Source organism: Xyrauchen texanus, chromosome 14, assembly GCF_025860055.1.
Source record: "Xyrauchen texanus isolate HMW12.3.18 chromosome 14, RBS_HiC_50CHRs, whole genome shotgun sequence".
Taxonomy (NCBI): Eukaryota; Metazoa; Chordata; class Actinopteri; order Cypriniformes; family Catostomidae; genus Xyrauchen; species Xyrauchen texanus.
The window spans coordinates 45237818-45256837 of NC_068289.1; the positions used below are offsets into that span (position 1 = coordinate 45237818).

Genomic DNA, 19020 nt, shown 5'->3' on the forward strand with positions numbered 1-19020 from the left:
TTACAATTACAATACCGATATACAAAGGTAGAATTTATCCAAAAATGTAAATTCTGTCATTATTTACTCACCCTTATGTCACTCCAAACCTGTATGACTTTCTTCCATGGGACACAAAAGATTATTTTTTTAATAGTTTATTTACCATATAATGGAAGTCAATAGTGACCCCGAGCTGTCAAGCTCTAAAAAACACCATAAAACTATAGTAAATGTAATCAATACGACTCATAACTAATTAAGTCTTTTGAAGCCATTCGATCACTTTGTGTGATGAACAAAGCAACATTATTTGTACACTCAAATAAAATCATTAATAAAGTGCTGAAATTAAAAATGGCAGCTTCGTTGATAACATCTAACCTCATTGGTTCGTGTGACATGACATCACATGACATATGACATTTTGTCATGAGATGCAATGAGAACCAATGAGGTTTGAGGTCATTATTTTAGCAATTCCGTTTTGTACCACGAGTAGTGCAGATATCACCCACTTGAGCTTTCATGACAGCAAATAAAATACAAACAAAATTGCTGAAATCAAATGACCACTTATTTCACACAATATTTACAACATTAAAAATAAACACAAATTTTTGCTTTAAGTACTTAGAATAATCATACTGCTCAAACCTGCCAACAACCGCTCATTTGCCTGAAAAACCATGTCTATTTTTTAAATACTGTTTATACCCCACACATGCACACACTCTATGACCTCTTTCTGTTGAACTGAGGATGTCACAGTTCCCACACCTTTTGCCAAATCTCACCAGTTATTTGCTCTGTCCGTCCCCAACGTCCCAATGGACCCAAACAAAAACAAGTAATACACACCACAAACGGAAAAAAAAAACAATCAAAGCGCATTCTAAGAAACAGCCAACAATTAATTCAAGATGCTCACACAAAGACCATATCCATTCCATACAGATTCTCAGTACTAACACTTTTCTATTACCTTTAAAGTCATCATGAAATATAAATTGACCCCATTTAATTGCTTAATTCACATTTTTTGTCTTATTAAGAAGGAATATATCTGCCCAAAAATGTTTGTCTTGTAATTACGTAATAACTTGCTACACCTATAAAATAGTCTAATTTACCATTTGAGTCACCAGGGTGAATGGTGTCTAAGGCCATCAGTATCTATAACATTCTGCCTAACATATCTTTTTGTGTTCCACGGAAGAAAGAAATTCATATGGATTTGGAACAACATAAGCTCGAGTCTCTATGATAGTATTTTAATTTTATCGTGTTTTTTTAATCTACAGCTCAAAAAATATATTCCAGTGGAAAAAGCACACAACTGATTTTAAGAAAGAATATCCAGTGACCTCAAAGTAATGTTATCTTGCAACCATGAAGCTAGTGATGTCATGTGCTTCAAAGCAGAACAAGATAAGGCTTACCCAATTCTGTCACAGCAAGCTGCTCTTTTTGAACCACACCTGCAATGTTTTCTTCCCAAGTTAGAAACACAATATCCAGTTTGCTTCAGTGCCTTGGTGAATTGCCACCCCCAGTGACCTTTAGTATTGGGCCCTTCATGCAGGCCTAGCCTGTGAAATAACATTGCAAACTGACGCAGTCATCCATTGTGGTATTGTTTCAGCACCTATGAAAGAAAAGGTTACTCTGTAAACCTCCCATAAGTCCCACAGGGATGAAAAGTGGTGCTTTTGAGGAAATGTTTAGGGCCAAATATAAAGCCTTGCGGTACATCTAAAACAAAACAGAGCAATATTGCTCCAGCCCAGCTCTGAGTTTCCCAGCGAAAAATGCTCTAGATCTTCACAAAGATCGAAGTCTGCATGCAGTGAACCATCAGATTTCACTCTGAGGAATGTAAGCAAAAAACATTCTTAGCCCCGTTACACATCCTACATCTGCAGCACATACAAAAGGCAAAGTTGCAGCGTAACTGCAAGCAGGCGAGCATTAAGCTTTCACAAAGACAGGGTTTCTGCAGCTAAACAGAGCTGCAACTCTATTCAGAAAATAAAACTTCTGGGATCATGTTAATAAAGAGGTTGACAGGATAGAGACATTATCTTGATAAATAATCTTTACAGAGCATTGTCAGCATATTTTCTGCTGAGTTCACTATGCAATGTGTGGCAAAACAGGCTCAGTGCCGAAACTTTGCACTCTTTAGGCAAGAAACAAACACGAATGCTTGGCCAATGCATTGCAAGCACAGTAGCGGTGTCTGAAATCGCGTACTGTCAGAGTTTGTACAGTATTGTGTTTTTATGAAGGACGCACTTCTCGGCCGGTAAAACAGTACATTCTTAAGGTATCCAAGTGAGCAGTATGAATAGATTACAGTCATAATCCGGGAACATAGGCATTGTCCCATGAAGCGAATATATGACGTACTAACAACAACCGTGAAATTATTCTACTCTGGTTTTGTTAAACAAACACCATTTAAGCACAAGGATCAACTTCCGAGGTATATATAGCACTTACATTTGAGAACAGCCATCAGACTCGTGTTCACTGCATGCAGCGTTTAAACATGACCAGCTCCTCAGCTCTCGAGGCATTATGGGATAATAATGTGTCTAGTCAACGTGCATTTCAGAATCTTGGAAAAAGTAGGTCATCCAGGTCTTTCTGGCTTACCGTTTTATGAATACTGAGGATTTGGACATCCTACTCCACTGGCATAATATTTTTGGCATACTATATTAGGGAAGTATGGATAGTAGTCTTACCAAACATGTTTGTGTGTGGTCTTGCTGTTGTGATATCAACCCCAGTACTCAAGGGGGCAACAGAGTTACTTTCGGATTTATAAACATACATAAGCTATGAACATCGATTTTATCTAACTTGCTCAGCAGGATTCTCTTCAAACTGTTGCTAAGAAAATAAAAATTATAAAAGCCAGTTTATGCTAATGTTCACTATAGCACCCCTTGAGGCGGAGAATGCAACACGTGCTTGGGTTGCGCTATGATTTATGGTCGGAAAGCAACCAAAATGCGCTAGGAACATTTGCTTTCATGTACTAGCGTAGCGCATGTTTCCAACCTTATTCGTGCAATGTGACTAATGCAGCATGTCCTTGCGCTAAAAAAAACTAGACACAGCGCCATAATCGCAGGTGTCTCAAGACACTTTTTTTAACATTAACACTCTTTTTAACTTGACACGGGTCTAAAAAATGTGGTGATCCTGCGCAAGATGGTGAGTTAGGCTAGACGCTGCACAACAGTCAAAAGGCATCTGTCTAGCAAGTGTTTACATAGGAATACAATTGAAAAGCATCACGGATGGGCACAAAAACATGTTTGGTGTGATTTAGCCTAAGTCTCAAATTTATCACTTCTTTTACCTTAGAAAGAGATTGATGGACAAAGGAGAGTGCTTCCATAAGTTAAAAACGTTCCTTTGTCATGCAACCAGAAAAATGTTTACTAAAAATGTCTGTTCTGAGGATATGACCATCTTTTGTTTTGAAAATGTGACAGTGCTTACAGTAATGGCACTTTAGATAATTAACTCACTCTGCTCGATTTTAAGTCTTTTTCCGCTTGTCTTCAGACTGCGATTTAGAAGACCAATTGTGCCAATAAATTCAGACCACATTAAACTCAGCTTGTGCTCAAGAGACTTTGCAGGTGGCACTTACAGAGAAAGTTTTCATAATTTGATAAGTCTCAGAGTACAAGGGGTTAGAAACTTCACTATTTTCCAGTCTAAATCAAGATACTTTCATTACAGTTCACTTTTAGTGTTAGCAGAAGAGAATGAAATTACATCAAGCAGTTATCATATGTGTTTTTGCAGCAACCCCAGATTTTACTTTGACATTAAGAGGTGTCCTTACACGGTACCAAAATTGTTTATCATACAGAAGTACACAGAAATGTCATTAAAAGTTAACAATTTATAAAAAAAATGTTTTGCATCCTGTAGTTTTGTTTATTTTCAATGTATTTGCTTACATTATGATGTAATTGACACTATTTACGATTAGTTAGTCACAGTAGCAATAAAAGTAATCTCGATTATTTATTTGATTGTGCAGCCCTAATGCTAAATATGTTCCTACAAGCAAGAGACAAAAAACACTTTGTAAACAGAACATGTTAGGCATGGCAACGCAACAGGAGCAGACCAAAATGTAATGCTGAAATCCACACTTCAAGTTGAATCAAAGTAGTAAATCAAAATCCAGTGTAATGTGTATGTATTATTTACTGGGAGCTTTTGACACTCAGAAAATCACTTTCACTATGTATTAAACATAAACATCAATAGAAAATATAAACCTATTTAACAGAACATACATGCCACTACAGGGCCCCAGACTACCATATGACAGCAGTGGCAATGGTGCCGCCAAGTTCTACAGATGACAGTGCCTGATTTGGTAGCAAGTAGCAACAGTGGAAAAATTTATAATTTTTGTCCATAATTAAAAACAAATAATAATAATTACTGATAGAAACTAATACAAATTAAGACATTATTCTATATTGATTTTGACAATGCAACAGTACCACCTGTAAAAATGTGGGTAAAACAAAGCATGGATCCTTCCTACGATAGTAAGAAACTTCAAGAAAACTATGGCATTTTTGTTATGAAGTGACAGAAACTATACATTTAGAAACTATAAAAACAAAATAGAAACTTTTTTGAAACCGACATAATTGTATATACAAATATAACACATTGCACATGTGCCAAAATACCATTGTTAACACCAAACACTAAATCCAAGGTACAATTTTGTTAGGGTGGTGATGTTTGGATTGTACAACCAAATAATTTATGTTCTGGTCAGTGTTGTTTGTAATGGTGTACTGTTAAACATGGTTTAAAACTCATTAAATCACCAAGGGCAAGAGACACCAAGAGTTTTCATAGGGTTTTTCCACAGCCAAATTCAAACGAGTTTCGCATCTTGCACCACGTTTCTCACAGCGCAGTTTATAATGATTTGTGCTGTGTGGGTGAGAATGCTCTGTGCTGGCACTGCTCTGTTCTTTGAGCTGGCTGATAATCGATTCTGGTAATGGCTAGTGCTGTTACATTATGTTCCGTTTTTCTCATACTCATGAAACAGAAAACAGACGTGTCGCACATAAACAACAAGAGTTGGCAAACTCTGTACTCGCAGTCTGGAGCCCTGTATTTCTACTAACTTTGCCAAATATATTTTTAGAACAAAAGACTTTCCGCTAAAAGTGGTATCGTGTTGGGTCTCCTGCTTCTCTATTGTGTATGTGTACACACTCGCGAACAGCCTTTGATGGGTTGCTATACGATGACCTCACTGTGAATACGTGCGTGTATATGTTGGGGTCCCTTTTGCTTCATACAGTTGTCCAATTCGACTGCACACAGTGTAGAAAGTGCGCAACTGACTAGTGCTGGCAAGTGTTATGTTGTATCATGGATATTAATGAACCATGTGAAATGTCAATAGATAATAGCGGTGCTCATAATTAAGTAGCAGCGCAGCACCACTCCTGAATGCATAAGGAAACACTGTAATCTCAATTATTTATTAAATTAACTGTGCAGCCCTTTCGCTACATTCATTTACACAAGCAACCAACAGATAAAAACAAAAACTGTTTTGTGTTCCCCTGCCTTGCTGCACAGTATTGGCACATTGATCACAGTTTTTTTATTTTTTATCCAAGTATCTACTTTATGGCACACTTTGTATTCTGGACACAGCGTTTCCTGGAGTTTGAAACAGAACAGTAAATGAGAAAAAGCGGGGTGCCAAGGTAACGTACAAGGTCAAACAAACCATTTGACAGATTGTAAGGCTTTACAGCTGGCAAAAGCAAGAGGACATTCTGTCAAAGCAACTATACCACCCAAGAGGCGATTTGGGGAAGTACAGTACATGATTAGCATTTGGAGAACTGATGCAATCTATTAATCAAAACAGCACAGTGCATGCAATGCACCAGTTAGTTAGATTATCTTAGTTTGAAACAAAATACCTCAAGGCATGAACTGTTGACTGTTGATCGAGCAGTTAATGACTAAAATGCAGTAAAACAACATTGTTTTCATATTTAAGAGCATCAGATTTGTAGCATCTAGTTGTCCAACATAAATACAACTAGAGGCAGAGTAGAACAAAGCCAATGCGGTAATCAGCTGATGGCGTCCTACTTGACCGTCTAGTTTGCCTACGCCTAGAAACGGCCCTGGGCCCCTGTTTATGAAAGTTCCAGCCATAGAGAGACACCATGTACCAGCATTATGATAAAACTGTTTAATCATTAGCCTAAACAAGGTCAGCGGTTCCCAGGGTTTCAATTTGCTCAGTGTGAAATAAACATATGGAGAGCCCAGGGTGTTAACATTAGCATAGCAGACTAAGAGAGACTGTGGTTCAATCAGGATGAGGCTGTAATTTCACACCTTTTAGCTGAAATCCCTGACTCCCAGCATCACACAAATGCTTGGTTGCAAAACCTAATGAGCTGCCTTGCTGCCTACTGGCTACATAGGCAGCTGCTTCCACAGACAGCATCCTAACAGTCATGGAACCTCAAAAAGTGATGGATTTGGAATGTTCTACATAGGCAACAACCTTTATTTCATAATTTACTCAACTTTATGTCATTCCAAACCCACAGGACTTACTTTCATCCATGCAACCAAAGAGAATGTGAGCATCATTCACCATTCACTGTCACTGCATCTATTTTTTTCCCATACAATGAAAGTGAACGGTTACTGAGGCTTTCTGTCAAACATCTCTTTTTGTGATCCATGGAAGAAAAAAACATATGGGTTTGGTAAAACATGAGGGTAAATGACGACATTTATTTTTACAATTATTTCTGGGTAAATTAGAGCAAAATACAAAAGGCAGTGGAAATGGGATATTCATTGTTTTGCTGAAGTAATCTGTTTAATTTTCATAAGATCCAAACGCACACATCCTCATGATGAACAGCAGTGACATCGGACCCAGATGAGGGTTGGCTTGAATCCCGGGAACTGGGCCTCAGCTAAGGATCTTATTATGGAAGAAATATGAAAAGCAACTGGAGGGAAATGATGAGATAAACCAATGTAAGATTCATCATACTGCCACACTTCCTCAGAACAACACTGTAAACATCATAACACAAGGACCTCATAGATCATGATGAGCGATCCCTCTAATTCCAGATACTTTCAATAGCACAACTGAATGCAGAACAACCGCACTGTGCAAAGCACAAGTACTGCATACTTACAGATTTTCACATTTAAACTTTTCACACAAATTTAAAGAGAAAAAAAAAAACCAATTGTCAAAGGCTTCAAAATGCCATTAAAATATTTGAGGGTCATATTACCAGTCATATATCAACTAGGGCTGGCTGTACGATGGTATATCATAGAGGTTAGTGCCTGACCGATATATTGGTCCACCGAAATAAGCCTTTCACCGATATATAGGTATCACTGTATGTTTACAGATATGCGAAATATGGAAAAAAATGTCAGAACATATAATGCAGAAAATAATGCTTTATAATTGGTGTCATTACGTAGTTTATCCATTAGAGTGTGCTCCGACACTATTGTATACAGAGCTTACAATGAGCTGATGGTGGCTCTGCAGACAGGGCGGAGTTGAGCAGTGTCTTCACGGTAAATTGCTAACTAGTTTGTGAAATACATACTGGAAAGTTAATAAACAATGAACCCATCATTTTGGGTGTAAACATGTATTCACCAAACTGTTTTGCTCAGGATTTGCAATTAGGTACCCCCTTTCAACCGATCAATTCCAGTTGTTGCATTTACAAAATATAAAAGTCTGGTTTTCCACCGTTGACAGTTCCCCTGAACTTGTATAGCAGAATACAGCAGCAGCAAACCACAAGTTATTGTATGAGACTGTTTGTTATACATTAACAGTGAAATATTGCTGATGTTTTGATAAGCAAGAAAACTGTACTTACACAATTTAGAGGTACTTGTACATTACTTGAGTATTACCATGGCATTTTCTATTACTTTATACTTCCACTCCATGACATTTCAGAATGTCTTATATTGTAATTGTAATATTGTACTTTTTCCACTGCATTTATTTTTTAACATCTATAGCTAGGTTTGCAACGGTATGAGATTTTCACGGTACGATAACAGTTTCAGAAAACATCACGGTTTCACGTTATACAGTATTACACAATTCTTATTATGAATTACAATGACCTTTAACTTCTGAAAACAGAAGTTATTTTTTTTTGGTTGAACAAACGATTTATTAGAATTGAATTTTTTTTTTATTGAAATATGTGTAAAAAAAAGTCTCACTTTTGAAAAAAATAAAATAAATAAGAAAGCTAACAGAATTATAATAATAAACCAAATTATAAACATGAAAAAATAGCATGTAACTAGAACATGTTATATAACTAAAGCATGTTAGTTTACATGTAAGCATAGCATGTTAAATGAACTACTAACACAATGAGGACTCTACATTACAGTTTCATTTTCAGTTAATGCATGACCTTCTGTGAAGTTGCTTTGAAACTATGGGTCTTGAGAAAGGCGCTATACAATTATAGCAATGATTGTTAATAATTAACATATACTGTAGGTGCGTGACAGCACAGCCAGACTGCTCCTGTCTGTACCTTTAACTCAGTGGTTCTCAACTGGTTTTGCTTCAGGACCCATATTTTACATTGGAAATTCAGTGGTGATCCGCAATTGTAAAAACATAACCTGTATTTAATGTATCCTGGGTCACATTTCCTTTTATGTTGCATAGTTTTGTTCATGGTTTTCAAGTACAGGGACATGCATCCAAGGCCGGATTTACCACCGAGCCGATTGGGCCGGTGCCCGGGGGCCTCCAAGACCCCACTAACTGTGTGGCCTCATTCTTTTTTTTTCTTTAAAATAAAATGAATTAATGAGTGCGTGTTTGTTTGTGTGTATGTGTGTTAACAAGAATTTATTTGCACACAAAAAAGTATCATGATCAGTTTTTTGGCTGTGTCTGATGATGACAATGAGTCAGGTTACCGCGGAAACTTTTGATAGCGGCAAGACCGGTGGTAGAAGATAGTGTGAAAAAAAGAGAATTGAGGACATCAAAAAAACAAACAACATGGATAAAAAACTGTGGAGCAGTGGAGCCACAAAACGGAAAGCTAAAAGGGAGAAGGATAGCAGAGAGGATTTAATTAGGAGAAATATTCCAACCATCTCCACTTTTTTCAAAGGTCGGCTCCTGTTCAAGTGCCCCCCACCACCACAGTCTCCGACTTCATTTGAGACCGAAAACGAAGCAGGTGCTTCGGAAGCCGCTGAAGGCGGCAGAGACCCGGCGGTGACGGGTAGGTTAACGTACATTACCAGTTTGACAGCCTCAAAATGTAGGTCTATCTATTACTTTTTCCCCTTATTAAAAACCCTGATTATTATAGATGCAGATATGCGGTCTAGGCTTATCAATGCATAATATGTGGGAGTCATTCTCTAGTTCAGGGTACTTTCACGTAATATTTCACATAATATTTTAAAAGTAGCCTATATCTTTCGTCTTTTTCCGTCAGTTCACTGCAGAGAAGATCGTTGATCATCTGTGTCTCCGTGATGGGGAGAGACAGTGAGAGAGAGAAAAAGAGGTGCTCAACTATCAGCTCTTTAGATACAATTGTGGTCACTGTGGGAAGCTAGTTCGATTTTGACAGACTGTACAGACATGACTATAGTTATTCTTAGTTATGTTATTAGTCTGTATTTTCATAGATTTTAATCTGCTTTATTGCAAAACATTCTGTTGATTTTGTTCCGTGATAGTTTCCATTTTGTCTTTTGTTTTAAAGATATTTATAGATCTCCTTTGCTGTCACAGATAACATCACAAGAAATGGAGTTGGAGAAAGTGGTTTTGTTTTAAACTAAAGAAAAACCCACAGCTTCCTTTTACTGTTTCTAAAAATGAAGATGCTGTGTGAGATTTTGTCACGAGTTCTGGGAGGGGAGGGGCTCCAAGATTTTGTGCCCAGGGGCCTCTGCTTTCTAAATCCGTGCCTGCATGCACCAAGTGCATTACATTACATATTACACTGGAGGAAAGGCTTCTCATTACCATGGTTAGGTCAGTGTAGCTAGTCTTGAATAATAGTAATAATAATAACAACAAATTATAGTATGTATGATAAAATAAATACTAGCTGAAACAGACCTTGAAACTTTAACTGCCACTGTTGATGTAAAATGAGGTCTAATAGATTCTACCTGTAGATCATTTCATATGAAACTATAACATTTTGTCAAAATATAACAGTTACTTTTACTTAAGTAAAGTCTTGAAACAATTTTGTAAAGGTGATGAGGTATAATGAAAAACAAAATTAGCGCAAAGCACAATGTTGCTCTTTTCCTCAGTGCTGTTTGCCTACTGTTTGAGAGGTATGACTTGACTTCCTCCATAATGCTAGAAAAGAAAAGTCTAGAAAAGTCTCACTAAAATTGAAATTGGTCACATCAGTTTTAAGGTCTGTGCTCCAGAATATTGAGGGTTGTTGCACACGAGCGAGAGAGAAGAGCAGATCATTAGCACGAACTGGTTCCGTTACATTCGTGCGAAAGTGCAGATGAGAAGCCTTTAGCTGATTGTGAGTTTGTCATTACATCACATGGGAGAACCGTGGCATTGTTCTTTTTTTTTCTTCTCAATATCATAGATAATCAAATGTGCAAATTATTATAGCCGTCAATTTTCATACCGTAGTATACCGTGAAACCGGTATACCACAGCAACCCAAGCTAAAGTTACTAGTTAATTTTCAGATCAATATTTTATACATAAAATATATGATCAGTTCAAATTAACTTAAATCTCTACATTTAAAAAAAAAACCCATCTTAAATAAAATGTTCTTTACTCCACCTAGATGGCTGAAAAGAAACTGGAAAATTAACTATATCGGCCACCATATCAGAAATCGGTCTCAAATTTTCCCCAGCTCTTTTACCTGTAAGGTGGGACTTCCATTTTGCACATCTGCCATATTGAGTGTTCCAATTTCTCCAATACATTTTTATACAAGCGCTCTGTCTCCGGTTAAATACAAATTTATTTAATTGTTTTGAGTCCTTTGTTTTCATCTCAAGTGTAACATAATGTGAAGCTGTTTTTGCACTGATGCCAGACTTTAAATTTGTTAAGTACAATCCTATATTTTGGCTTGTGTCCATGAAGTTCCAAATATAGAGAGAAAATACTCAAATGAGATTAACTATTTAAAAATTTTAAAATAATTGAATTCAATGCATTTTCCAAAAAAGGCATTTTCAATTATTTAAAATTGGATAAAAGTTTGTCATACCGCCCGCACATATCATCAACAATACTACTGCAATGAAAGCACCAGCCTTGGGGCAACCAGCCTTAGAGACCAGGTAAACTAGTTGTGACTTTGCAAAAATGTTTCACTTGTCAGGATTACTGTCATCTTAATGCAAAACATTTCTTAACCCTTTGGGGTCTGAGGGTGTTTTGGGCCCTGGAGAAGTTATGACATGCCTTGACATTTGTGGTTTTTTTGTGCCCTTTTCTAAAGTCTGATAACACTGTATTCAGCACAAACTGGGCTACAATAATATGTGAGCAACATGTGTGTACATGTTTGTATTTTTGAGAAAATAAAGATTATGCATGGTTTTTGAAAAAACTAAAATTTTAAGTCATTGAAATAAAGCTATGTAACACATACTCAACATTTGTCCACAATACTTTTGAGAATTGGATCTTGCAGCCAAGAGTTTTTGCTACAAAATGATGTAAAAAACCATCCTGATCACTCATTCATACAAAACAATTTAGTAATTTAACTTTTGTAAGACACTTTTAGTGTTAGAAAGGTCATATGCGAGGAGGCATGAATTAACATGAATATTGCTGTATTTCACACCTGAGGAGACTAAAGACCTCTCCCCTGGGCCTATCAATGAGGAATGTGACAGAAAGAGAATGAATGTGAGACTTAATGATCAAAATCAAGTTAAGTTAAAAGAAGTAATCGGAACTATAAATTCTCTTTACATAAAGACCTACACTACCGTTAAAAAGAAGTCTCTTCTGCACACCAAGACTGCATTTATTTGATCCACAATACAGTAAAAACAGTGATATTGGGAACTCTTTTTACAATTTAAAAGAACAGTTTTCTATTTGAATATATTGTAAAATGCAATTTGTGATCAAAGCTGAATTTTCAGCATCATTACTGAGGTCTTCAGTGTCACATGATCCTTCAGAAATCATTATAATATGCTGATTTTCTAATATGGGCATATTTACATCACATTTGACACATTTACACCTGAACAGATATTTGCAAGCACAAGCTTCGTTGATGATAATGAGGCAGCATAAACACTAGTTAAAATATAAACATTCATATTATTTTATATAATATTACATATCATATTTATATCATACAGCATACAATTTAAATACCTGCTTTAGCCGATACAACATTTAACTGTAACTAAATCTTGCCTATTAGGACATATTTCAAATTTCAATACTCTGAATCCTGGCTGGCAAGTCTGGAAACAGTCCCACTTGTAAAATATGCACATGTTTATATAAAATAGCATGTCAACTAATATGTAAGTAAAACTAAATTACTTACTCATCCGAAATTGTATCCTCGGCTGGAAAATTGTAACTCTTCGTCACTATCCAGGAGCTTCCTCTCCTGTGTATCGTGCTATCTTCCAAACGCACAGAAAAGTGAATGAACGATGTTTTTAAGGCACAGTCGGGGACGTTTACCATCTGCATTGATTGTCTCAGCACATTATCGTATAAATAGCACCTTCTGCCCATGGGTGTGATCACATTAGGGATAATTAGCTAAGCCAGGAGAAACTGTACATCGCTTTGTTTCATACAGATTATATTGCAGGAGAATATTTGATTTAAATTTGAATCGTTTTATTTAAAAGTAGACATTTTAAACTTTCTTTAGACTTACGTTTCATGTTTGTTTGAGAAGTATTCGGAAAAATACAACAGGAATCGCCGGCGCGTCCGTCGACCCCAGAGGTTTAAAAGCCTCCATGACGTCAAAATTAGAGTTTGTGGCTTAGTTCATGTCTGTCATCTTTGAGACCATCTATATGCTAGTGTACTACAGTTGATATTTTTATAGCAGAGTCTTTTCTCATGTTTTAAAAAGCGTATGACTTTTTTTCCGGAGTGACTATTTGCACACAGCACAGCTATTTGCACTCCAATAGTCTGGTGAAAACAGATATTAAGGACAACCCGTGCTCCTAGTGTTGCTGCAGTAGTGTAGGGTGTAACAATGGTATGTGCTTTTTCGTGCAGACGACCCGGGTTCAATTCTGCTTTTTCCTACTTTTTCCCCGAGTTGTGGAGCACAGAACCGCTCTGAAAACACTGTAACAATGCGCTAATTTAATATAGACTGGACAGAGCAGCGCAAATAAACTTTGAATGGAGCAGACTATTTATTTATTTAATTACATCTCAGCCCTTTGCAATTAATAAATCGCACAAGGTCATATCGCGGTTTCCATTTTATTCCGACTGATTGTGCAGCCCTAATGTATAGTTTAAAAAATCTGCATGACAGATGGCACATAATTGTTGGTGCATGACACATTGTTTTAGTTGTTTTCCTCATCAGATAGAAACTGGATTGAGTAGTGCAAGTGTCTGTGGAGCCCAGTCTGGAAGCATGCTGGACTTGCGCACACTTTCATGCTTCAGAGATACACAGCTGTGTGTCTGATGAGACACATGTTCTGAATGCCAGAACAATATCATTGAATTTGCTTTGGCGGCCACCGAAAAATGGTCAGTACCTGAAAAACCCTGTTTCTTCAATTCTCTCAGTCTCACATAAAGCCACTCCGCCTTCCTCCACAATTTCTCTGGCGGTTTTGCCACGCCGTGTATTATCGGAGGATAATCCAAAATGCATACCGGTTGCCAAATTTCTACCAGTTCAACATGTCCACCCCTAAATGCATATATTATATTTTCTTATATGTTAATTGCATAATTTGTCCTATTTACAGGTATTTACATTGATTTGTTGAATATGTGCTAAAAACTGGTACTGTCTCTTTAAGAAATGCGGCATTTCTGTAAAAAGCATCTTTAAATGAGAGAATATTAAGGAGAGAGACTCTAAGGGCTTTAACTCATACATGCTACGCATGATTAGAATTAAATGTTTATTTTTTATTGTTTTTGATAAATATTTGATTGTATAGAACAATAAGGGTTTAAAAGAGGCATTATTAATAAACACAATTAACATGCTGCAGTGATGCCCCTATACTGTATATTTGTACTTGATTAGGGGTGAAAATAGTGCAAATAGCCTCTTCTATCTTTTTTCTGTGAAAATGAAATGTTAGGAAAATGTTAGCCTTAGTTCACTTTCATTGCAACACTTAGGTCCTCTGATCAGATGATTTGGACTATTCCCAGGTCCCGGTTAAAGCTAAGAGGTGATCGTGCTTTTGCAGTCACTGCCCTGAAGCTTTGGAACAGTTTGCCCTTGCACATAACAACGAACCCTACTATACCTATTTTTAAATCTCAATTAAAAACACATCTTTCCTCTGGCATTTGGTCATATAGAGTCTTGATAAATGTTTTTTTGTTTGTTTATTTTTCTCTTATGTATTTTAAATTTGTCATTTTATAATCTTTCATTGTACAGCACATTGGTCAAAAGTCTGTTGTTTTTCATTTTGTTTTACAAATAAATTGTTGTTTTTGTTTATTCCACACAATGAAACTGAATGGTGATTAACATTCGGCCTAACATCGTCTTTTGTCTTCCACAGAAGTCAGTCAGTCATATGGGTTTGGAGCAACATGAGGGTGAGTAAATGAGTGAGTAAATTTATTTTTAGGTGAACTGTCCTTTTAAGCTGTATGTAAGAAGCTTCTCTTTCATAGATCAAAGTGTGAAGCAGGAGGCTGCAGTTGCTGCTAAAATGCATCAGAAACCCTACTAACCTACACAAGTCTGTGTAACACTACAGCAACACAGACTTCCTTTCATTGTGTAACAATAACACTGCATCAGCAGTCTATGTGTTACCTCTGTTTTGTAGGTCTAATGCCAGTATATTACAGCTGATGGTTTATATAATTGTACCTTACATGGTACTGAAACTACAGGACATCAAGCCATATACATCTATATGGAATCTAGATCTGACTATATGCAGTTGCCGGGATAAAAATAGTTCTCTTCAATATAATCAAACTTTGCATTGTAAATAATTGTACGCAGTAAAGGAAACAGAGCCACACCTTTTGTGTAGTTTGTGTGACATGTTTTCCATGAAAAGCAAATCGAGACCTGTTAAAACTAAAACTGATCAGCTCACTTTTCCAAACCGCTACTGCTGCTTTCTCTTAAAGGAATGGTTGTTTGCCACACAACAGAAATGGATACTGATTTATAGTGTCAAGCTTCAAAGTGGACAAAATAAGCACTGCAAAATGATTTGTCCAAATGTCCATTCTCTTTTTGTTTTGCACAAAAAAAAAACTAATTATATGAGGCCGTAGTGACATGAAGGAGAGAGAACAATGCCAACATTTTACTTTTGTTTCTGTACATTTGTGAGGATTTCACATGTTTATATTATCAACACTGTGGCAGGAATGCGGTAAATCACGTGACGGTATATGGATTCACACATTGCGTTAACTCTGTAAACACACACCAGCTCTCTTATGCACTCAACCCCCCCTCTCTCTCACACACTTGTCAGCTGTGTTTACAACACCTGAGCAATGTTATCTGAAGACACCCAGAAGAGAGTACTCCTGCCTTTCATGTTTGCATAGCACAGAGCTTTCCTGCTTTTCAATATTCACTTAAAACCGTAAAAGTAGTCATGATAAGGAAAGGGTGGAATGTACTTATAGGTACATTTGAGGGCCATTAGACTAAACTAGACACACTGACAATGACTGAAGGCTTAAATGCTAGCCAAGTTTGTTTGATCGGCCAAAACCAAGCTTCTCTGTACAGCACAACAACAAAAAGTCAAATTCCAGAAATGTCGTCTTTTGATCATTCTTTCATCTGGAATGATCTTCGTAAAATAAACAAATCCCAAATACATATTCCACTTTAAGTGAGACTTTTGGGAGGCCTACAGAAAATGAGATCTTCTTTTGACATTCTTTTGTAATCAACAGACAGCATAGAATTGTCCAAGACCTTCCAGGCTAATAAGTAATACATTAAGAATGCAAAGAGTGAAATACTATACTATCAACTATGAAAAGCATCCAGTTAGCATTCTAATAAACATCTCAGGAGTTCAAGCCCATTAAGGAACTACAACACATCTAAAAAGGCAAATAACTAAACTTATTGGTAGCCTTCCAGACAAAACATACAGTAGGGGTGATGCAAGCGACAAGGACATGATCCATACACATGGTCATCAGTGTTAACCAATGGATGCATTCAGAGGAAAAATAAAAAATGTTTTCGAGAATATTCTGTTACGGAACACAAATGCATCTTCTAAAAGTCCGTCACTCTAGGGGTCCCTTCACTTTCCTTTTCTAAAACGTGAATGGTAATAGGCTGCTGTTTTGTCTGTATCACTGTCTTATGCCAGATTCATTATACGCGCATTGCATAGGTGAAAAAAAATATTCTTATCTGAGTGTGTTGATAAACGTTACAATACCGCGCGAGAGTAATCGCGTGCTAAAAGGCACTATAAATAACGCGTTAAACCAGCACGAGCGGTTTGAGTATGTCAGTGAGGCTTGCGCGTGAAGAAAAAAAAAACCCTCAATCGAGCAACTACGACACGACAGCAAAAATTACTAACAGTAAGCATTGCAAACAACAGAGAAAGCAACTGTATTAAGTCTAAAAACAAGCAGGGAATTAAATTTAATCTTACCATCTCTCAATAGGACGTGTTGTTGAAAGCGCGCAGACAATTACGAAGTATCTCGTGCACCTAAGCATCTGCCAAACTATTCCAAAACTTCATAAAGTGCAATGCTTCCGCTTCCGGAAACAAGAAGAGTGAAAAGTAAAATAACATGGGCGAGACAGAACCCAAAAGTACGCCTGGCCTGAAACCTGCTGGAAGAAGACGTGTAGTGCACAATACAACAGCAGGTGGTCTTATTGTGTAACACCAGGACTTGTAATGTGAATTAATTGCAGTTGACTGAATCATCGTCAAATCAGATTGGTCTCGTTTTTATAGTGAACAAATAATGTGATAAAACAATGATACATTATAGCAGTATGAGTTGTACTGTCTTTCATTTTTTAATGATTTAAATAAATGGGGCAATGACGTGACATTGTTTTTTGTCCAGATCTATTAAGTCATTGAACATAAAATAAATACATTGACAGTGCAATTCACACAAAACAATTACTTTAATTCACATCTTTTGCGATTAACCTGTTTTCAATTACTGAGTTAAAAGTCATTTGTACTTATTTTTCAGGGGCTTGAAGTAAATAAGTCATGTGGTGTAACCCTCAGGAGGAAAAAAACAATAACAACAACATATAAAAAAGGGGAGTGGGGGGGAGGGGTCTGCTATTTTACATTTTAATATAAAACTGAATATTTTGTTCAGGTCATACCATGAGAAAACTTCTTGATAAACTTCTTGAATTGTATGATACAATATATATCCAGTGGTTAAATACATATCTTCAGAAGTGATATGATATGATAGGGGTAGGTGAGAAACAGGACAATATTTAAATCATTTTTTACTCTAAATCTGCTCCTTCACTAAAGTAAGGACCTACAGAGCTAAGATATTCTTCTAAAAATCTTTGTTTGTCTTCTGCAGAAGAAAGAAAGTCATACACATCTGAGATGGCATAAACCACCTATTAAAAGGTAACACCAATTAAACGTATAGTTCAACCCAAAATAAAGATTCTATCATCATTTACTCATCGATGATATCATTTTCATTTTGGGGTGAACTATCCCTTTAATACCTTTTAATAGGTGGGTACACCACATATCATTAAATAAATTTGAATTCAATTTGAATGTTTATTTTAATATTTTGGTCAATGACATTGAAAAATAAGGTTATCTGAGGGATACAAAATCTTAAAAGCCTAGTTTAAAATATTTTTGTACATGTTGGTTTCATACATTTTGAAAAGTGTGTGTGTGTGTGTGTGTGTGTGTGTGTGTGTGTGTGTGTGAGCGTGTGTGTGTGTGTGTGAGCGTGTGGTGTGTGTGTGTGTGTGAGCGTGTGTGTGTGCGTGTGTGTGTGTGTGAGCGTGTGTGTGTGTGTGTGTGTGAGCGTGTGTGTGTGTGCGTGTGTGTGTGTGTGTGTGTGTGAGCGTGTATGTGTATGCACGTGTGTGTGTGTGTGACCAATATGTCCCCATAAGGATAGTAAAACCTGAAATTTTTGACCTTGTGTGGACATTTTGTCGGTCCCCATGAGGAAAACAGCTTATAAATCATACTAAATTATGTATTTTCAAAATGTAAAAATGCAGAAAGTTTTCTGTGAGGTTTAGGGGTAGGGTTAGGTTTAGGGGATAGAATATAAAGTTTGTACAGTATAAAAACCATTATGTCTATGGAAAGTCCCCATAAAACATGGAAACACAACGTGTGTGTGTTTTGGAAAATGCTAAAAATATTTTTCGAATTGTATGAAACAACATTTTTATGACTCATGTTTGAAACTAGATTATTAAGATTTTTTATCCCTCGGACAACCTTATATTTCAATGTCAATGACCCAAATATTAAAATAAACATTCAAATAAAATAAATACTGTATAAAAGTAATGAGAATAACTAAAATAATGGAAATTACAATACAACAACAACAACAAAAAACAGTAATGAGAATATGGGAGAGGAGGATGTGCTTAATCATCATTAAAATTACGTTACAATACAAAATATCTTAATCTTCCTATAATAATCTTTCTTTATATTTTGAGGTATAAAATG

At 36.5% G+C, this 19020-nt stretch overlaps 1 protein-coding gene across 2 annotated transcripts in view; it reads right to left on the minus strand.

Annotated features, from left to right (window-relative positions):
• Positions 1-17084, minus strand: part of LOC127654940 (protein ITPRID2-like) — a 72324-nt gene extending 55240 nt beyond the window's left edge. For both annotated transcript variants that reach the window (XM_052142511.1, XM_052142512.1), the window contains exon 1: positions 16960-17084. The gene's annotated coding sequence lies outside the window, so the exon portion shown is untranslated. The remainder of the gene's footprint in view (positions 1-16959) is intronic.
• Positions 17085-19020: the final 1936 nt, after the last annotated feature.